Here is a 20,135-nt window from a genome sequence, read left to right as displayed (position 1 = left end):
TGTTGGGGCTTCTGTCTCACCTGCTGTCAGGTAGGAAGTCAGAAACTGAGCCCGTGTGTGTGTGTGGGGGGGGGGGAGAGACAGGCCTGCAGCCCAGCACCTGCTGCGGAAGCCCCAGGAGCCCAGACCCTGGTCACCTCCCAGGTGGTCCCAGCCCTTCCCCAGGAAAGCTCCCAGGAGAATTCTCTCTCCTCAGGACCAAGGGGTTACCTGATAACGGGGGCAAGAAAACCTCAGACACACCTGAAGGGAAGCCCCCGACTCAGCCCAGTGCCAGCAAATCTGGGGAGGAATTTGCTAATTTTCTCCCAACAAACCCTTCCTCCAGGACTCTCCATTCTTTGTCCTGGAGGAGGGGGTAGGTGGGTAAACAGACCCCCTTAAAATCCTAGGGAGTCCAAAGGGACGGCACCCTCAGCCCTCTGCCTCTCTGCTGAGCCACCTGCCTGGCCTGCCCAGCCCAGGTTTATCCTCTGCACTCAACCATGTAACCTTGCTCTCCCCCAGTCTGAGTGACTGGGCTCTCTCTCTCTTGCTGTCCCTTCCCTCCTGATGGATGCCCTGTCCCCAGTAAAGCCTTATCACTCCGCTCTAGGTCTCACGCCTGAATTCTTTCTTGCGTGAAGACAAGAACCGCCAGCTTCCATGGCCTTCCCTCCGGGAACATTTCTGCCAACCACGAAGGGACTTCCACACAAGAAGGAGGCGGGAGGGGAAATGCCTGGGTCTAAGGCTGGCCTTGCAGGTTTCCCCACCTAAGCTAGAGAGACACCTTAATCCATGAACCCTTACAACCCGATGGATGGGTCTCTCTCTGCGGCTCATGGAAACTTTTCCTTCAGCCCCGCAGGAGTCTGACTGCCTCTCTGTGTTGTGGTGTGCTTCCTGCCCGAAGCGCTGGGCTCACACGCTGATGATCGGCCCTCTTCTGTGCTGCTGTCCCTGACTTGGCTGATGAGAGTTTTCACGTGTCTTGGAGGTTTTCTGTTTTTCTATTGCCAGTACTGAGTCTTGATTGGGAGAACTGTGTCTCAACGTTGTTTACGTTATCTGCCTATTTGTAATGTTTGAGGGATTACCTCAACTCTGATCAGATCTGGCCCACAGCCTTGGTAAAATGCTCGGGTTAGACGTACTCTTTTGGCTAAACGGTTCGACTCTTCGACAGTTTCAGTTCTAAACCGAGTCTTCTGACTTTGAGGCTTCCAGTCGGATCCCTGGACCTCTGAAAGAATGAGACTCTGATTTTGTTAAAATAACAGCTGTTTAGTTGATTCAGATTATGTCAAGTATGCTAAAAGGTTATAAATGATGTCAGGCCTGTGTTGTATTCGTGTTATCGCTTTCTAGCTAGAGTGGTCTTATAGTAAACGAGAGTAAATTCTGTGTATACAAGCCTTTATGTTGGTAACTACAGTCAGCCAATACAGATTGGTTCAAAATCCGGTTAACCCAAATGCCCTCCGGTTTGCTTTGGTTCGCTCGGTTTACCCGTGTTTTTGGTACGCTTTAACCGTGTTTCTTTAAAAGATGAGGGTCTTTTCAAAGTTGTGAGCATGCACTAGTGTCTCTGCTTGCTGTCCAGGAGGTGTCATCTTTATCGGGTACTTAAGAACAGGGAAATAATGCAGATAATGGTGTGTATTCAACTTCAGTGCCTTAAATCATCTAGGCATTGTTACTAAGTTAAACTTGGGAAAATGTATTATAACACCTTAAATTCTGTAAGGGAGACTGGTGGGACTTATTAACATGTATTCTCATAGGTTGGCCATACATGACAATTCAAGACTACTTAAAAGTAACTTCGGGTGTAAGTTTCAGAAGGTCTGAGCAAGTCACAAAAAGATAAGAAAAGTTTACAATTTTAAAATCTTGTTTACAGAGTTTTCTACAAGTTGAGTGGTTTTTTTTTGTTTTTGTTTTGTTTGTTTGTTTTTTTTTTTTTTTTTTTTTGACAGAGTGGACAGTGTGAGAGAGAGACAGAGAGAAAGGTCTTCCTTTTGCCGTTGGTTCACCCTCCAATGGCCACCGCGGCTGGCGTGCTGTAGCCGGCGCACCGCACTGATCCGATGGCAGGAGCCAGGTACTTCTCCTGGTCTCCTATGGGGTGCAGGGCCCAAGTACTTGGGTCATCCTCCACTGCACTCCCAGGCCACAGCAGAGAGCTGGCCTGGAAGAGGGGCAACCGGCACAGAATCCGGCGCCCTGACCGGGACTAGAACCCGGTGTGCCGGCACCACCAGGCAGAGGATTAGCCTAGTGAGCCGCGTCGCCGGCCAAAGTTGAGTGTTAATGCCAAAGTCACACGGACCTAAAATCGAAGTCCGAGCTTCTGTTAGGACAATGCGTTTTTTTAAAGTGCACATAAATATGTCAGTAAATATCTGGAAATGGTCTCAATCGTAAATCTTAAAATCTGCTGTTGTAAAAACTGCACCGTCTCCTTTTAACAGTGTCTGTTTAATTGGTTGCTCTGTGCCATTTCTAGAGTTAGGTCCTGTAAGCTCTTTTTGACTGTTAAATTGTTCCAAGTTATGTGGTGATTTCGTGTGCTAACTCTTATGTTCAAGGTTTTTATTTCTGCTTTATTCAACAAGAGACATGGAATTTGTGTTCTGTCGAAGGAATCTATCGTGTACTCTACTGTCTCTTAAGTTACGATTGATGAAAAGCACCGAGCCTTAAAAGTCTAAGTTATTTTAAATGTCACTATGATTAGATCTGGTCTAAAAGTGTTAAAATCGCCCTGACTACATGGATGGATATCACTTCACAGTGTTAAGGAATTCTGCTTTGCCCAGATACTTTAAGTTCTCTTGGCATCTTTAGCAGACTTTCTGAAAATCAAAGTTCTAAATTCTCCAGAATTTGATATTTCCAGAGGGGCTACTGCAGATGCCAAGAGATCTCTCTCATCTCGCAGAGATAATAACCAGTTGGGCTATTTGGATTAAAGGTGCTGCCAAGATGTGACATGATGCTAAACTTCAGGTATAAGCATGTTTCTTTCTAGCTGCTCCAGCCCCTGGCTCTGAAGCCAGATCCTTTAAAGGGAGATGAGGAAGTCTCCATGCAGCTGACGCTGAATAACCGGGCATTGCTAGTTCAAACGTGGATCACACGGAGGTCCAGCCCAAAGGGAGACAGTGTTGCAAAAGAGACTTGGAGATGCTTGGAAATGGTTATGAGGCAGATGCTAGAGACCTGGGTTCCAGGAGCCCAAGAAAGCTCTAGTGTCCACAGGCTACACGGTGGAAACCCGGAAGCCCCAAAACTTAAACTTATGGGCTACACGGTAACACTAGTTAAACCCGGCAACCCAGGCCCATAACCCACTGGCTACATGGTAAATATCCAGAAGCCAAAGGATGGCAGTAACACACCGGTTGAATGCTGCTTAAATCTGAAGGCCTAGGGAGTCAGGCTAAGCAACCAGAGAGACCCGACTGGCTGCCTCATTTCTCCTCTCTTCTCTTCCAGAAGGGAAGCTACTACTGTTCTGCAGGACTCTCCACTGTGATGCACGGTTTGATCCCCAGACCTTATATAAGGGATGACTGACCTTTTCTGTACTAATGCCTGGCCACAGTATAGAGGACCAAACAGCATAGCCAGAAAATGAGAGGTTAAACTATGAAGTAATGTCACAGCTAGACTGATTCTTACCTAAAAGGTCTCTTCATGGGCATGGTTATAGCTCACAGGAAAATACTAAGTGTCAGAATTTGCCCATGACCATAGTTGTCTAACTCCCCCTGATGACATTAAAGCAATCTTCAAAAATCAGGGTTGGGTTGAGCACCCCTTGACTGACATCATAGAGGCTGCCTCTGTGGTCTGCTTTATTAGAGACCAGGAGAACGAGGAGCAAGCTCGCAGCAGGAGCGATGTAAGGATAGGCAACAGGCCAATCAATGGCTGTTCTGCACGGTGATCTGCCGTCAAGGAGACCCAACAAGGCCAGTCCACCCCAAACGGCACCCGTTTCCGATGTGAGGAGCCAGGGCGTTGGGCAAGCAGCCATCGTGACAGAAACCGCCTTCTGTCAGCTCAGCCGAGAGCAAGGCCACTGGACACGGAACTGCCCTGGGGTCGAAGGACCCCTGGTTCAGAACCGCAGACCCTGTGGCTCCGAGCTTAAAGCCTTTGGCTCTGCCCAGCCTCTGCCCAGCTTCCAGCTCTAGCCACTGCTGTTGAGGGGATGGCCTAGGGTCAGTGAAACATAAGTTGCCTATTTGTACCAGCCTCCTGTTCAGCTCTCCTCCTAGTCCAGCTTCATAATGGGAGTCAACAGGGTGCCTCTCTTAAGGAGATTCTCATCTCTCTTCTCTTCTGGCACCCCACGCGTAGGTCTGGGCCTCACACATCCAGCCAGGCCTTGATGTCTATCCAAATATTCTTAACCCTGAAAGCCCTTCCTGCTGATATCAGAAACGGCCTCTCAAAATATATATCCAACTGTGGCCCCTTAAAGTTCCCTGGAAGCGCCATCTGGGATGCCACGTATGTTACCGGCATTTGGGGTGCCATATGATATCAGAAATGACCCCTAAAATATATATGAAAATGTGTCTCCTTAAAGTTCCCCAGAAGGCCCATCTGGGTTTCCACATATGGTACTGAAATTTGAGTTCCCTACGATATCGCCATATGCTTATTAATAAATCCCCAATATTAATAAGCCCAAGAGGGCTCTTGCCTAATATTTAGAGAAGAATTCTAAATACCGGCACAGATAAATGAGGCAGCATGGTACATGGTAAGCTTTACTTAGTGCGAAAGATGCATAGGAGAGTGAGAGCTTTATCTAAGAGAGAGAGGCAAATCTGGACTCATACGGAGCACCAGGAACCAGCCACGTGGAGGAGCATCTAGGCCAGGAAGCCTAGGGCGGGTGGTCCGAAGGCCACAGGCCCTGGAGGCGCAGGGCTACAGCCAGCCCCCTCCTGGCTAGAGGCCAGGGAAAATAAGAGGGCCAGGACACACGGGGTCCCAGGCTTTTAACCCACTTCCAAAGGGGAGTGGTTAATTAACCTGATTGGCCGGTGGGCACTCAGGTGTGGCCAGGTAGGGGCCTGAGGTCACACAGAGGTGTGGCAAAGGCACGGTCTTCCAGCTCACAAAGCTAATCGACTTTAACCTATACACCTGCCTACTTCACTGCCAGTTCCTAAAAACAGGGCTTTGAGTAACAGCACCTATTTGGATGGGTCTTCACCGAGGACTTAAAGGGCCTATCTCTTGAAGGGGTGCAAAGTAATCCAAAATGTAGATGGTTAAATGTAAATGATTTATTAGTCTGCTCCCCTTCCCAGCCTGAGATTCTGGTCTTATCCATTGGCTTAACTTCCTAGCAAAACGAGCTACTAGGTATCCAGAAGAAAAGGCATGACCGGTCCCTTAGAGAGTGAATTATTTAACCCTTCTCCACACCCCTGGGGAGAGAAGACCAGCGCCAGAGAGGATATGGGCCATGCAGCAAATGCTTACTTCTGCAAACCTCAGGCAGTCCCAGCTTTTCCCTAACAGGTAACCGATTCCTAGATGCAGGGAAATAGCACAGCTCCTACACCAGGCTCTCAGCAGGGAGCCAGAGCAGAGCCCCCTCCTTTGGGAAAAGCAAGCAAACAAGGCTCAGCTTTTATCCACTGAAAAGCTGCCAGGACTAGGGCTCTCACAAAGGGATTGCAAGTTCAGGCCTTCAAACAGGCAGGCCCTAGACCTGCGACCTGCTGCCCGAGAAAGTGCCCCGAGCCAGGGTCAAACTAAAGGGGCAAAAGTCATGTTCATGCTTTCTTGGACGAGGCCAGACAACTCCAGGGCCAGGTCAGACAAGACTAAAATATCTGGCCTAACACCACATCTGGTCATGGAAATGCTGGTCACTGCCTCTCCTTGGCGACACAGCACCAAGCACATTCTGTGCTCGCTGCAGATTGTTGCCCCTTAACATCCTTGCGTGTCCTCTCTCTAACAGAACACAAGCCATCTGCTCCAGGTGCCTCTAGGACACGGCTTCCAGCCTACTCATCGGGCGAGGTGACCCGCTCTCTGGACCAAGCAGGACCATGCTTCCCGAGGCCACTCTCAAGCACCACAGGACAGAGAGCAAGAGAAAAACACCCATATCCCCCTGGACGCCCACTTGTCAGCTTCGGAAGTAGCTAGAAGACAGAACCCCACCCATTTATCCCCATAAAAGAATTACGGGTATTCTCTCTTGAGGGGGGATATGTCAGGTAGGAAGTCAGAAATTGAGCCTGTGTGTGTGTGTGTGTGTGTGTATGTGAGAGAGAGAGAGAGACAGGCCTGCAGCCCAGCACCTGCTGCGGAAGCCCCAGGAGCCCAGACCCTGGTCACCTCCCAGGTGGTCCCAGCCCTTCCCCAGGAAAGCTCCCAGGAGAATTCTCTCTCCTCAGGACCAAGGGGTTACCTGATAAGGGGGGCAAGAAAACCTTCTCAGACAGCCCACCCACGGAGCCCACCACAGAGCTCCGGGCTCCCAGCCGGCTTCGGCCATGTGGGACTCAACCCGCGGATGGAAGCTTCTGTGTGACTGTCTTTCCGGTAAGTAAACAAATCATTAAGAATAAACAGAAACCCCCTTTCTTGAGGCGTCCTTCCACTGGGATCCAGGTCCCCCCCCCCCCCCCCAGGCATCCGCGTCCTTGGGGCGGAGGCGGCAGCAGCAGTCGGTGCGCCCCGCACGGCCTGCCCAGCGCTGGGGCCGCCCTTTTCATCGGTCCTCGTCCTCGGGACGCTCTCCACGCTAGTTGAAGTGTGTCAGCTGCAAACGAGCTCCAGTGAAACACAAGGCCCCTCTCACAGCGGCAGTCGGTGCGGGGGCCGGTCCCCCGCGGTGCGGGTCCCGCCCCAGCCGGGAGTCACGAGCACGCGGCGGAACCGCCGGCTCTCTCCGGCCCTCGCGGGAGAACCCGGGAACTCCGTGCGGAGGCCTCGCTGCCCACAAGGCCGAGCCACGTGGCCATGTTTCCGCGGGGTGGCGCGCGGTGCCTGGGGCGGGGCGGGGCGGGGCGGGTGCATGCAGATGAGGACGGCGGGGGCGTGACATGCAGATGAGTGCGGCCGCGGCGGTGGGGCGGGGGAGGAGAAGGGAGGAGGGGGGAGGGGGGCCGGTCCCGAGCGCGGGCGAGGAATCGCCCGCGTGGACGATGAGGGCGACAGGGCGGCGTGGCCTGCGGGGCGCGCGCGGGCCCGAGGAGCGGCGGGGGCGGGGCGGGGCGGGGCGGGAGTCACCGCGCGTGAAAGGTGCGCGGCGGGGGCGGGCGGCGGCGCGCGCGCAGGGGCCCGGCATCGCTTCTCGGCCTTTTGGCTAAGATCAAGTGTAGTATCTGTTCTTATCAGTTTAATATCTGATACGTCCTCTATCCGAGGACAATATATTAAATGGATTTTTGGAGCCGGGAGTTGGAATAGGAGCTTGCTCCGTCCGCTCCGCGCATCGACCCGGTATTGCAGTACCTCCGGGCACGGTGCACCCCCTCGGGGATACAACGCGGTCTCAAAGGCAGACTTCACCCAGCTCGTGGGCTTGCTTGCCCAGAAACTTCTGGGGCTTCTCCTTGCTCGTGTTTTGTGCTGCTTCCTCTGCGTGTGCAGACCAACAGGAGACCAACCACACCGCCCAGACTAGACGTCTCGCTGTCCAGCCACAATGGCAGTGGTCCACCTCTGGGAGCCAACCAGCCTGCACCTCCCAACAGGGGACTGTGGCATCCATAGCTATTGCCTCCAAGCCCCACATGGCCGCCGGTTCTGCTCCCACCTCTTCCGTTCTAGCTCTCTGCTACGGCCTGGGAAAGCCCACACGCTAGGGCCCCTGCACCCGCATGGGAGACCCAGGAGAACCTCCTGCCTCCTGCCTTTGGATCCCATCAGAGAACCAGAGCATGCAAGACCTCTCTCTACCTCTCTCTCTGACCCTGTCTTTCTTTCCTTTCTTTCCCCTCCCCTCCCCTCCCCTCTGAAATTTTCATTAAAAACAGCCAGGCCCCAGGAAGATGGGCTAGGAAAGGCCAGCAGGGGGCTCTGAGCCCTTGACCACTCCCAGAAGGAAATAGGGGTGGGAGAGGGCTCCCCGTACACTTCCTCACTGGGTTCAGGCCTCTCCAGGCTCATGGGCCCCTAAGTTCAAAGTCTCTTTAGCTGAGGGGAGAAGGGGCAGGAAGAGACAGAAAGAGCCCCCCCCTTCCCCTGCATTGTCTTTTCACAGACGCTAACACTGTGGAGACCAGGGAGCAGCAGGTGGAGGAGCCCTTCCACCCCGAAGGCAGCTTTGTCCCCCCAACACAAAATAAATAAATACATACATAAAAAGAAATATTGTGTTGGCCGGTGCCAGGGCTCACTTGGCTAATCCTCCACCTGTGGTGCTGGCACCTCAGGTTCTAGTCCAGGTTGGGGCGCCGGTTCTGTCCCGGCTGCTCCTCTTCCAGTCCAGCTCTCTGCTGTGGCCCGGGAAGGCAGTGGAGGATGGCCCAGGTCCTTGGGCCCTGCACCCGCATGGGAAACCAGGAGGAAGCACCTGGCTCCTGGCTTTGGATCGGAGCACTGCGCGCCGGCCGTGGCGTCCATTTGGGGGGTGAACCAACGGTAAAAGGAAGACTTTCTCTCTCTCTCTCACTGTCTAATTCTGCCTGTCCCCCCCCCCAAAAAAATTTTTTTTAAAATATTGTCTTAATTTGGAGCTTTTTAACAGGTTCTTTCAAATGTAAATCAAGGAAATTGGCAGATGGAAAACATCACAAGTATAGAAATGTGTGCTTGATAAGAAAGGTTAAGAAGATAAAAGGTTTTTTTGAATAAAGAAAGGACATGGTTTGTAAGAATGACTTCATCCTGATGGCTGGTTTACTCTTGACTGGAATGGAAATGATAGAACATTTCAAGTAAGTTGAAGAGGGTGTGATGAAGTCACAGAACGTTATAAAAAATAAATTTTTAATCCAAATCTATTCTATTTTTTGTTAACATAGAATTATAATCTGATAATCCTCTATTAAGGAAATAAGATTTTTGCAATATATGTTAGGAAACTTTTTTTTTTAAGATTTTATTTATTTATTTGACAGGTAGAGTTACAGACAGTGAGAGAGAGAGAGAGAGAGAGAGAGAGAGGTCTTCCATCTACTGGTTCACTCCTCAAATGGCCGCAACGGCCGGAGCTGCATCGATCCGAAGCCCAAGAGCCAGGAGCTTCTTCCCAGTCTCCAACGCTGGTGCAGGGGCCCAAGGACTTGGGCCATCTCCCACTGCTTTCCCAGGCCATAGCTGAGAGCTGGATTGGAAGCGGAGCAACCGGGACTCGAACCACCGCCCATATGGAATGCCGGCGTCACAGGCGGAGGATTAAGCTAGTGCGCCATGGCGCCAGCCCCTAGCAAACAGTTTTTAATTGTCTTAGAAATCTGTTTAAAACTTGTAGCATCTCCTTTTGATCGTTTTAATTGGTGACTCTGTTCAGTGTTTTAGCAAGCTCCAGTAAGCTCGTCTCTCTCCCTAGTCCTGACTCTGTTAAAACTGTTCCAAAGCATGGGATTCGACTCAATGCCCCAGCTCTTAAATTTAAGGTTTTATTTCTGAGTCTTGGAACAACCAAAGAGACACAGATTTTGTGTTATGTTAAAGTAATCTATTATGTTCTCTTGATGTCTCTGTTAAATTCTAATTGTTTAAAAACACCTGAGTTTGTGTTAAGAATTATGATTTGTTTGAATATATGCTTATCCTAAAACATTTGAGTAATCACCTTGTCACAGGGATCAAATTTGGTCTATATTATGTCATCGTGTTAAGGGATCTTATTTCAACCAGATATTTTAAGCCTTCTTGGCATCCTTGACAGGCATTCCAAAAAAAAAAAAGAAAGAAAAAAGAAAAAAATCAAAGGATATGTGTCTCTCATCTTGTAGAGACACCAACGAAGCAGGCTATTTGGATTATATTAGAAGTACTGTCAAGATGTGAAGGGGTGCTACCTTTTAAGTTTTGATAATATAAAATGCTACCGCTACAAATGTCTGTAAGTTAAAAAGTCTAATGACCTTGTGTTACCAGACACGATGGTTATCCTAATGAGAAAGCCCTAAAGGCCTAAAAGGGTTAAATGTTCTGTAAAATCCTGCAGGTGCTTTTGGAAATACTGTGTGAAGTAAGCGAGTGCCTCTTGTTGGTTAATGAGTTTAGAATTTTACACGTGGCCACTTAAAGTCTTTGGCCATCCACAGTTTTATATATCAGATTTGCTGCTCATAAAACTATAGCGTTGTTATTCTGATGGACTTTTTCCAGCCACTTCTATTGTATTCAGAACTTTGGGGTAACTCTGTAAACAGATGAAGCCAATAATGTATTACAGATACCAACCGAGAGAAAGTATGGTTAACTGAGGTTACTAAGAGCAGCAAGTCATTCGAACCAACTGGTAATTTGCCAAAAGGAGTTGAAGAATTAAAAAAAAAAAAAAAGCTATTACTGAAACTGCTTTATTGTGCTATCTTGTATGTTATGTTATATGTATACACATATGGTATGTCTACACGGGAACATTTATTAAGAGCTTTATTTTCATTGGCTTATAGAGAACAGATTGCTCATAAATTTAAACTGCTAAAATTAATCAAAGATACATTTTGATTCTTGTGACCTGAATCTCTGTATCAGAAGCTTTAAATCTGTTGGTAGAAAGAAACGAAAATGTTTTTATATGTTTGTGCTTGAGTTTGCTGATTCAACAAGCCACATCATGTCAGATATTTAAGAGATGTTTCCAAACACACGTATTCTTAAAATTTACAGGAGGCATCGGACCTCCTGTTAAATGTTCTCCTAAGTGGTTATCTAAAGGGTGACATCGCTTGCTAAGTCTTCATTTGCTATTGCTATTGTCAGCAAGCAGTCTGGGACTCCCTCCCTCCTCTCTCTAGTCTCTTCAAGATGGGAGACTGAGTATTCGGAAGGACGCTCCAAGAGGCACCACTTGGCTTTTGGATCTTAGAAAAGGGATGGCTACCATTTTCTGTGATAATAGCATAGGCAAAAGGAGAGCTTAAATTATAATTTCACAGCTAGGTTGACTTTGCCTTGGGCACGGTAAACAGGCAAAACCTCCCTTTCAGACCACACAAAGGGAGAGAAAGCTTTCAAGTGAGGACACAGCTTTCCTCAGGGGCATTGTCTACCTCACAGAAGAACCACTACCAGAACCACTACTACGCCTGTGACTGTAGACTTCTAGTGTGGGCCACAAAGATTAGAGATGGGACATGAGCACCCCCTTGACGTGCATCCTCTGGTCTGCTTTAACCAAAACCAGGAGGAAGAGAAAGCTAGGCATCAGAAGCAACGTAAAGATAGGTGGAGGCCCATTAAATGTAACTCTGCACTCTGAGCGGTGCTGGTTTTTTTTTTTTTTTTTTAATTTTATTTTATAATGAAGCAAACGATGGTGCCTGTCTTAGGTTGTGGGTTCCACCTGCACATTCTTACCCGTCATCAGAATCCATCGTCATTGATGAATCCCTGTCTTAGGTTGCTATGTGCGGCAACCCATCTTACCCGTCATTGACTACCCACCGTCTTATCTTCTGAGGGACTTCCAAGGCCTAGTTAGAAAATACACAAAACACCTGCTGTCACTCCCCATCTTCGTGGGGGAACGACACAGGACCCTGCGCTGTTCTTTTGTCTGCTCGGCCCTCCCCGGGTTTGCTGCTGGTTCTTCCCGGGTTGGCTGCCATCCCTCCACCTCCATGGAAGGGCGGTTCCCCCTGGCCACCTTCCCCACTTCCGCAGGGGAGCGGCACACCGCCAGCCGGCTCTCTCGGGGGCTGCACAGGTGTTCCCTCAGATGTTCCCCTTAGATGTTCCTGGTGCATGCTGTCTCTCTCCTCCTTTATAGTCCTCTCCACCAATCCGTGGTCTGCTACCCACACGCCGAGTACGCTGCTCTCCTCCAATCAGGAGCAGGTCCTACAGTTTATTGGTTGAACTGGAGGCAGCTGTGTAGAAGCTGTTTTCTCCTCTCCCAGCGCCATATTGTGGGAGAGCAGATGCATAGAATAAGTCTTAATTCCAGTAACTCAGTCCAGTCTGGGTTGCTCCCCACAGATCCCCCTTTCTTTTTATTTTTTGGCGTTGATACGCGCCTGTCTTCGGTGCCCCGCGGCACACACTCTGCTCTGCTTGCTAGAGTTGCCCACAGGTGCTTACAAGTCCTATCAATCAGGCAAACCGAATCCGGGTCCTCTCTTCACCACGTTGTGAGGAGGTTTTTAGGCGCTGATGCGTGCCTGAGTTCGGAGCCCTGCAGCGCATGCTCTGCTCTGCTAGAACTGCTTGCAGGTGCTTACAAGCCCTACCAATCAGGCAAACCGAATCCAAGCCTTCTCATTGCCGTATTGTGGGGAGACTTATTGGTGTTGATTCGTGCCTATCTTCGGTGACCTGCAGCTCATACTCTGGTCGAGCTGCCTGCTGGTGCTTACCACCTTACTAATCAGGCAGACCGAATCCAAGCCTTCTCATTGCGGTATTGTGGGGAGACTTATTGATGTTAAATCGTGCCTGTCTTCGGTGACCTGCGGCGCATAAGCTGCTAGCCGCCCGCAGGTGCTCACCACCTCCCTAATCAGGCAGACCGAATCCAAGCTCTCTCATTGCCATGTTGTGGGGAGGCCCCACTTCTCTCTATTTCTCTATCTCCGGGCATTCCTATTTCTCCCATTTCACTTCCATCTTTCAGCATTCCTATTTCTTTCATTTTACTTCTAAACTTCCCGAGGCTTCTCTTATCCCCGCGGTTTCCCGGCACCCGCCCCGAGGCTGCTTCTCGGCACCTCGCCCCACAGCGGCTTCCCGGCTCTTCGCTGCTTCCCGGTGCCCGCCCTACAGCGGCTTCCCGGCTCTGTGCGGCTCAGCTTCGCGCGCTCCGTGGTCTCCGCACCACGGCCTCGCGCTAGCCCCACGTTCCCTATCTATTCACGCCCCGTGCTCTCTCTGCACGTGGCGGCTTCCACAAGTCACACAGCGTAGCTTATGTTTCCGCCACCACCGGTATTCAATCTAAGTTCCCCGGACTAACCTGGCGAATTCCAACCTGGCGGCCCATGTCTCTGCCTCTGGTTCCAGATCTTCGCCTCTTGCTCCCCGGGCTGACTTGAAGAATTCCAAGCTGGCTTACGTCTCCGCCTCGGCCTGCACTCGCGGCTTCATCCTCCCTAACATTTTTCTCTACCCAGTATGTTTCCCTAAGTTTTCTTCCAACAATATTCCTCCCTCATTTCTCCTGGCCTCTCCCCACAGTCCGTATCCAAGTCTAAGTTTCTTATAGGTTTCACTTTCACTTTCAACCTGCAGTCCGTATCTGAGTCTAAGTTTCTTCTTGCTTTCACTTTAAATCCTAACTTCTTTCCCACAATCCGTATCCGAGTCTATGCCTAGGCTTTCGATAGCTTCTTCTGGCACCTTTTCTGTCCGGCTTTTCCCTAGGCTCTTTGCTAGTTTCTCTCTCCGGTATTTTCCACTTCTTCCCGTTTCTTCCCTCCTAGGTTTCCTATCTGAGTCACGGCCCCATTATGTCGCTCCCCGTCTTCGTGGGGGAACGACACTAAACCCTGCCTAGGCTTCATATCTGAGTCACGGCCCCATTATGTCGCTCCCCGTCTTCGTGGGGGAACGACACAGGACCCTGCGCTGTTCTTTTGTCTGCTCGGCCCTCCCCGGGTTTGCTGCTGGTTCTTCCCGGGTTGGCTGCCGTCCCTCCACCTCCATGGAAGGGCGGTTCCCCCTGGCCACCTTCCCCACTTCCGCAGGGGAGCGGCACACCGCCAGCCGGCTCTCTCGGGGGCTGCACAGGTGTTCCCTCAGATGTTCCCCTTAGATGTTCCTGGTGCATGCTGTCTCTCTCCTCCTTTATAGTCCTCTCCACCAATCCGTGGTCTGCTACCCACACGCCGAGTACGCTGCTCTCCTCCAATCAGGAGCAGGTCCTACAGTTTATTGGTTGAACTGGAGGCAGCTGTGTAGAAGCTGTTTTCTCCTCTCCCAGCGCCATATTGTGGGAGAGCAGATGCATAGAATAAGTCTTAATTCCAGTAACTCAGTCCAGTCCGGGTTGCTCCCCACAACCTGCCGACAAGACGGGCTGTAAGGAGGCTTATGAGGAAGATTACAATCCCCACAAACAGTTCTTTAAGCCAGGAGAAATTTGGCAGCCAGGATGTAAGCCAATTGAATAAGCTTTTGGACCCTTTGTCTTGAGTCAAGTAAGAAGCAAGTTCTGTGAGTTTTTGGATTTCAATAGCAATACTATGAGAGTTATCAGTAAGATTAAAACAACACATATTCTTAACTTGATTGCATTTTTGTGATGTAATAAGAGAAGATAATCAACGGCTGCACTATTATCTAGAATACCCTGCCGCAATACTTGTTGTTGTTCGTTTGATAAGGATAGGGCAGTTGAAGAATGATCGATATTTTTTTTAAAGCCAGTTAAATTTAGCAGTGGGGGGTTGTATACCAACTTTAGTGACACTAATGCTGATAAGTTCTGATAACCCACTGCCATCGGACCAGCCTGACATTAGGCGAGAGATGAAACATATAGCCAAATATCAACTATTTTTGATTACAAAAGGAGGTTTGGTACAAAGTTTTAAAGGATGAACGTCAGTCCATACAGACTGCAGCGAGGTTAGCACAAATTGCAGAACACACGGAAAACATCCCATACAAAGTAGGAAAAGCAGTAGCGGTCCAGCCAACATTGATAACCAATGAATCCATTGAAACCCTCCAAATGAATAGTGGGTTAGTAATAAACATATGTTGCATTTTACTCTTAAGTTTATGAATAACAGACTCTATATATGGCACATTGTTCGTAATGTTAAAATAACATTCCCCTGGTACAGATTTACAGCTTATATGATCGTTTGACAGCAAATAATCGATAGCTGCTCGGTTTCAGTGTACTCCTGGATGAACTTGATCCAATTCTTCAGCTATACTGGATAGCGCAGTAGCAGTAAGATTGATTGTTTTGGTCACCAAACATGTAAGCCTTCATAGTCCACGATTATATCCATAAGCCAATCCAGGAACTCCCACTAGCTGTATAGCCATGGTGAAAGCAGGTCTCCAATTACGATGACATCATCACCACAGTTCTCAGGGAATGAGCGTCGCTGTCCTGTCTTTGGAAATACAGATGTTAAAGCATTGGGGCCACAGGGCCCAATGAGCGGTTGTGAAAATCATCAGGGGCTAACAATGTAAAAGCAAATTGGTTGCATAAAAATACCCATCCCTTAGGAGCCCGCGTCCCATACCAGTACTGGATCAGGTCCATTCGATTGATTGGTGATAGGATCCCTCCATTTCACCATTGCTCTTTTCGCAGCTGTGTGGACGCCAGTGTTGATCAGCTGCAAAACGACCATCTTTATCCAATGTGAAAAAATTTAAAATGAATAAAGCATGTGAGAGCCATTTGTTAGGAGAATGGGCAAGAACCCCAAACTCCCCTTTTTTAATTTTATTAAAGCATTGCTTTAAAGTATTATGTGTACGTTTAACAATGCCTCGACCCTGAGGATTATAAGGAATGTCAGTAACATGAGATATAAAAAAGTTACACAAAGATTTTTAAAAGAGGCAGAGATATAAGCAGGTTCATTATCCGTTTTAATCTGCTTTGGAGTTCCTAGGGAAGCAAAAGCTTGTAATAACACATCTTGTGGCTTCACCTGTATGTAAGGAAGCAAATATAAATCCAGAACAAGTATCAGTAGACACACGTATATATTTTTGTTTACCAAATTCCATGAAGTGGGTGATATCCATTTGCAATAGTTGATTGGGAAATAAACCGCGAGGATTAATTCGAAGGTGAGGTACTGGTAACTGGATGGAGCAAGTAGAACAGAATGTTACAATTTGTCGAGCTTGTTCTCGAGTCATGTTATGTTTTAAGCGTAACGTATGCCCATTTAAATGATGTAAAACGTGATCTCCTGTTGCTGTATCAATAGAATATATGCATAGAGCAGAATCTGCCAAACAATTGCCCTCTACCAAAGGTCCAGGAAGATTGGAATGTGCTCGAATAGGACCTATAAAGAAAGGGCAGGTATGCTGCCAAATGACAGTGCAAATGCGAGAACACAAAGGAGAGGCAGCTGAGGATCCAGGAAGGAATGAACAAGTTTCCAATCGAGGCACCGACAGGAACACATATTTGCTATCGGTGTATATGTTAACCGCTACATCCAAAGTAGACTGCAATGCAAGTGCAACAGCAGCTAATTCAACTAGCTGTAGAGATGAAAAAGAGGTGTTAATAACTGTACGGTGACCATCACAAATTACAGAAGCTTGACCAGTGTTGGCACCCTCTATAAATATCAAGCCAGCATTCTCTAAGGGTTGAAAGCTTGCATTTCGTGGAAATACACAGGAATGATGTCATAAAAATTGTATCACTTTATCTGCTGGATAGTTATTATGAACTCGCCCTGAAAAAGAAGCTAATGCAAGAGGCCAGCCTTCAGTGAAAGACAGGAGCCATATTAGCTGTTTGTTAGTATATGGTTGGTTGACATATACATGTCAGCTCTATTTCAAATATCTTTTGTACATTTTAGTCTCCCTTTAGCGATAATCTCAGCTATTGCATTATAATATGGTACAACATTCTTTTGAAGGGTAGCCTGTAAATATATCCAAAGTAAAGGGGCCTCTTGCCACAACAGAGTGGTGGGTAAATAATCTGTAATCAAAACAATAAGAATTAAAGGTTGATTACAATCAATGCAAGAAACACAGCTCTGAGATAAGGCTTGTTGTACCTTTTGCAAGGCTAGGCATGCTGCGGGAGTAAGCACTCCTTGGGAGGTAGGGGAACTATCTCCCTTCAGGATATCGAATAAAGGTTTAAGGTCTCCTGTTGTGAGGTGCAGATGTGGACAAGGCCAATTAACATCCCCTAGAAGTTTTTGAAAATCATTTAAAGTCTGTAAAGAATCCAATTGTGAGGTGACTTTCTGTGGAAGTATTGTTCATGGGTACGATTGGAAGCCTAGATATTGATAAGGATATTGAAGTTGCATTTTCTCAGGGGCTGGCTATGATAAGACCAAAAGCAGATAGTTGCTCTTTCATTCCTGTCAGACATTGCATCACCAAGAATTCCTCGGGTCCAGCTATTAAAATATCACCCACATGGTGTACAATATATAAGTTGCTATATTTTTTGCAAATTTGTTGCAGAGCAGCATCAATGAATTGTTGGCACAAAGTAGGGCTATTAGCCATTTTTTGAGGTAAGATCCTCCATTGGCATCTTTGCATAGGCTCTTTAAAATTTACTGGTGGAACACGGAAAGCAAATCGGGGACAATCTTCTGGGTGTAAAGGTATAGTATAAAAATAATCTTTTAAATCTATTATTGCAATATAAGAGTCCTTTGGAATTGCAGTAGGCAATGGTAAACCTGGTTGTAAAGCCCCCATCATTTCCACAGTAGCACTAACAGCCCTAAGGCCTTGAAGCAATCGCTATCTCCCAGATTTCTTTCTGATAACAAAAATAGGACTATTCCAAGGAGAATTAGAAGGAACTAGTTGTCCTGCTGTTAATTGTTTCCACCAATATCTGTGCAGCATTTATCTTTTCCTGCAGTAAAGGCCACTGATCCACCCACACGGGGTTATCTGATTTTTATTTTATTTTATTTTTTGCACGGGGCACAGGCTGACCAGTAGCCATCAAGGGAAACCCAAGCCTCTCTGGTCATGATTGACAGTTAAAGTAACTGGAGATGTGATGCTTTGTTGTTGTTTGCCTAAACCCTTACCTGGCAGATGACCTTGTTGAAGTATGTTAGTGGCAACAGTCTTTTTTGGACTACGCATTAAAGCCCCCATTTGAATTAGAATATCACGTCTCCATAGATTAACAAGTAATGCAGCCAAAATATAGGGGCGGCAGGCTCCAGCATTACCTGCTTCATCCTCCCATTGCAGCAACTTGGAACTTTGTGCTGATCTCTGACTCCGACCAATACCTCGCGACTGAGTCATGGTCATTTCCTTTCTCCAATTCGTGGGCCAGCTTGCTGCTGACATAACAGAGCCATCAGCTCCAGTACCTCAAAGACCACTGAATAACTTTTTATTTAATTTTAAGAAAAATTTGGGTCGGTCCTTAGTTATGGGTTGTATCCAATAAGCATCAGAAGATCCAAAACCTTTATTTCCTCTTTTATTTAAAAACGACTTTCCAATTGAAGAGAAGGGGAGCAGAATCGGTTGAGCGATGCGTTGTCCTGGAGGTAAAGTTACAGTATTGGCTTGAGCCATCATTTTTATTTCACCAGTAAAGTCAGCGTCTGTAACTCCAGGAAAAACCTGTAACCCTTTCATAGTTGTACTACTTCTGCCCAGTAGGAGACCAAAAAGCCCAGTTGGCAAAGGACCAAAAATCCCAGTAGGGAGGGCTTGTGGGCCCATCTCAGGGGTCAGTACTCTATAGGTCCAGTCGCGCACTACCCTCTGTGGCTCTGTGGAGGGAACTGACGGATGTAGGGTGTTTTGTCGAGGAACAAATGTCATGGCCCCCAAAATGTGTTGGTTTTGTTGGGATGGGGCCTGGGGCCAGCCCCGCTTCTAGTTTTTTGAACTTTATTATTTTAATGAATTGCCTTTCTATCAGTTTTGGAGTGACATGTATTGGCCCAATGCCTTCCTCTTTTGCACCGGGGGCAAATCGCAGGAGGAGTCTTATTTTGATCTTTAACTTTTGGACCTTTTTTTTGCACATGTCCCTGCTGCCCACATTGATAGCACTCTCATTTATCAGGCATAGCCCTCCTTGTTGATTTTTGTAATGACATACCAAGCAGAGTGGCAGGTCCTGAATGTCCTGTTTTTAAATTAATCCATTTTGTTAATCTCTCATCAAAGAGACTGTCACTGAACACCTCAGCCACAATAGCCAATTGATCCATATCTGCATTGTACTTATGTTTTGTAGAATGCACAGTACTGTGGGCATTCTTAGGCAGTCTTCACACAGCACCAGAAAAGGATCCATACCGAAATTAAACATCATTAGTCATCATCACGGGCACGTTTAACCTTCAGCTTGACTGCGTGTTCCCCCGGGATGAAACAGCAGCAGCAGAGGCTTGCTCCGGCTCCCCCTTAAAGCCCCCAAGGACAAGGGTGGCTCATTGCCAAGATTTTAGGCAAGCAGTGCGTCCCGTCTCGGATCTTGGCCAGAGAGAGAGCCGAGACACAGAGCATGCCCACCTGTTTATCAGAAAACATACCTTTATCCTCCTCCCCGGGAACTGGCCAGGCTCCCAAGGAGCAGGAGAAGGTTATCCAGCACACAAGTTACTTGTTTATCAGAGCCAAACGTAGATACAAGCCTCTCCATCCCAAAAATCTGTCCTTACATTTGGCCCTAGAGTTGCACCAAGGTATAGGCATAATTAACACATCATAAGAATACAATACAAATTTCTCACACAAGTATACATCCAGCAATCCAACACAATAATATTCAATGTGTTTTAAGGATAAATTGAAACATATCCAAGGGGGAATTAGCCTCTTATTATCTGTAATTGTTACATTTTTGCAGGTTTGTGGAATCTTAACTATTTGCGGCATATTTTGATTTACATTTTTTTTTTTTGTAAAGCAAACCAAGCATAATCTGTCCAAGCATTCCTATCAATAATAGGGGTAGAGTTAGTACATAAAACAAAAACAGAATGGGTAGTCCGGACACTTTGTCACCACAATTCCTCATTTCACATAGTAACATTAACTTCACAACAGGTAACATTTACTTCAAATGAAGTATTTAAATGCAAGGTGAGGGCTGTCCAGTGTACACTGATCTGTATTTTTTACTCCCAGTGTTTCTTATCCACAACACCCTCTTCAGCAAACCAAGGACTAATGTTTTCAACAGCACTGATAAACTGCTCTACAGTTTGTTTCTTTAACCCTATTCTCTACATCTGCAATAAAGTGTTCACAGCCTTTGTCGTGGCTTGTGGGGAGCAGCTCGGACTGGACTGAGTTACTGGAATTAA

The 20,135-nt window shown here is 47.6% G+C and overlaps 1 non-coding gene across 1 annotated transcript; it reads left to right on the top strand.

The window, feature by feature from the left end:
* Window positions 1-7,316: 7,316 nt before the first annotated feature.
* Window positions 7,317-7,507, top strand: LOC138846361 (U2 spliceosomal RNA). The gene has a single exon (XR_011383843.1). It is a non-coding gene; the product is annotated as a U2 spliceosomal RNA (small nuclear RNA).
* Window positions 7,508-20,135: the final 12,628 nt, after the last annotated feature.

This window comes from Oryctolagus cuniculus, chromosome 17 (genome assembly GCF_964237555.1).
Source record: "Oryctolagus cuniculus chromosome 17, mOryCun1.1, whole genome shotgun sequence".
Lineage (NCBI taxonomy): Eukaryota > Metazoa > Chordata > Mammalia > Lagomorpha > Leporidae > Oryctolagus > Oryctolagus cuniculus.
The sequence above is the reverse complement of the archived record's forward strand: the minus strand, read 5'-3'. Positions and strand labels throughout refer to the sequence as shown.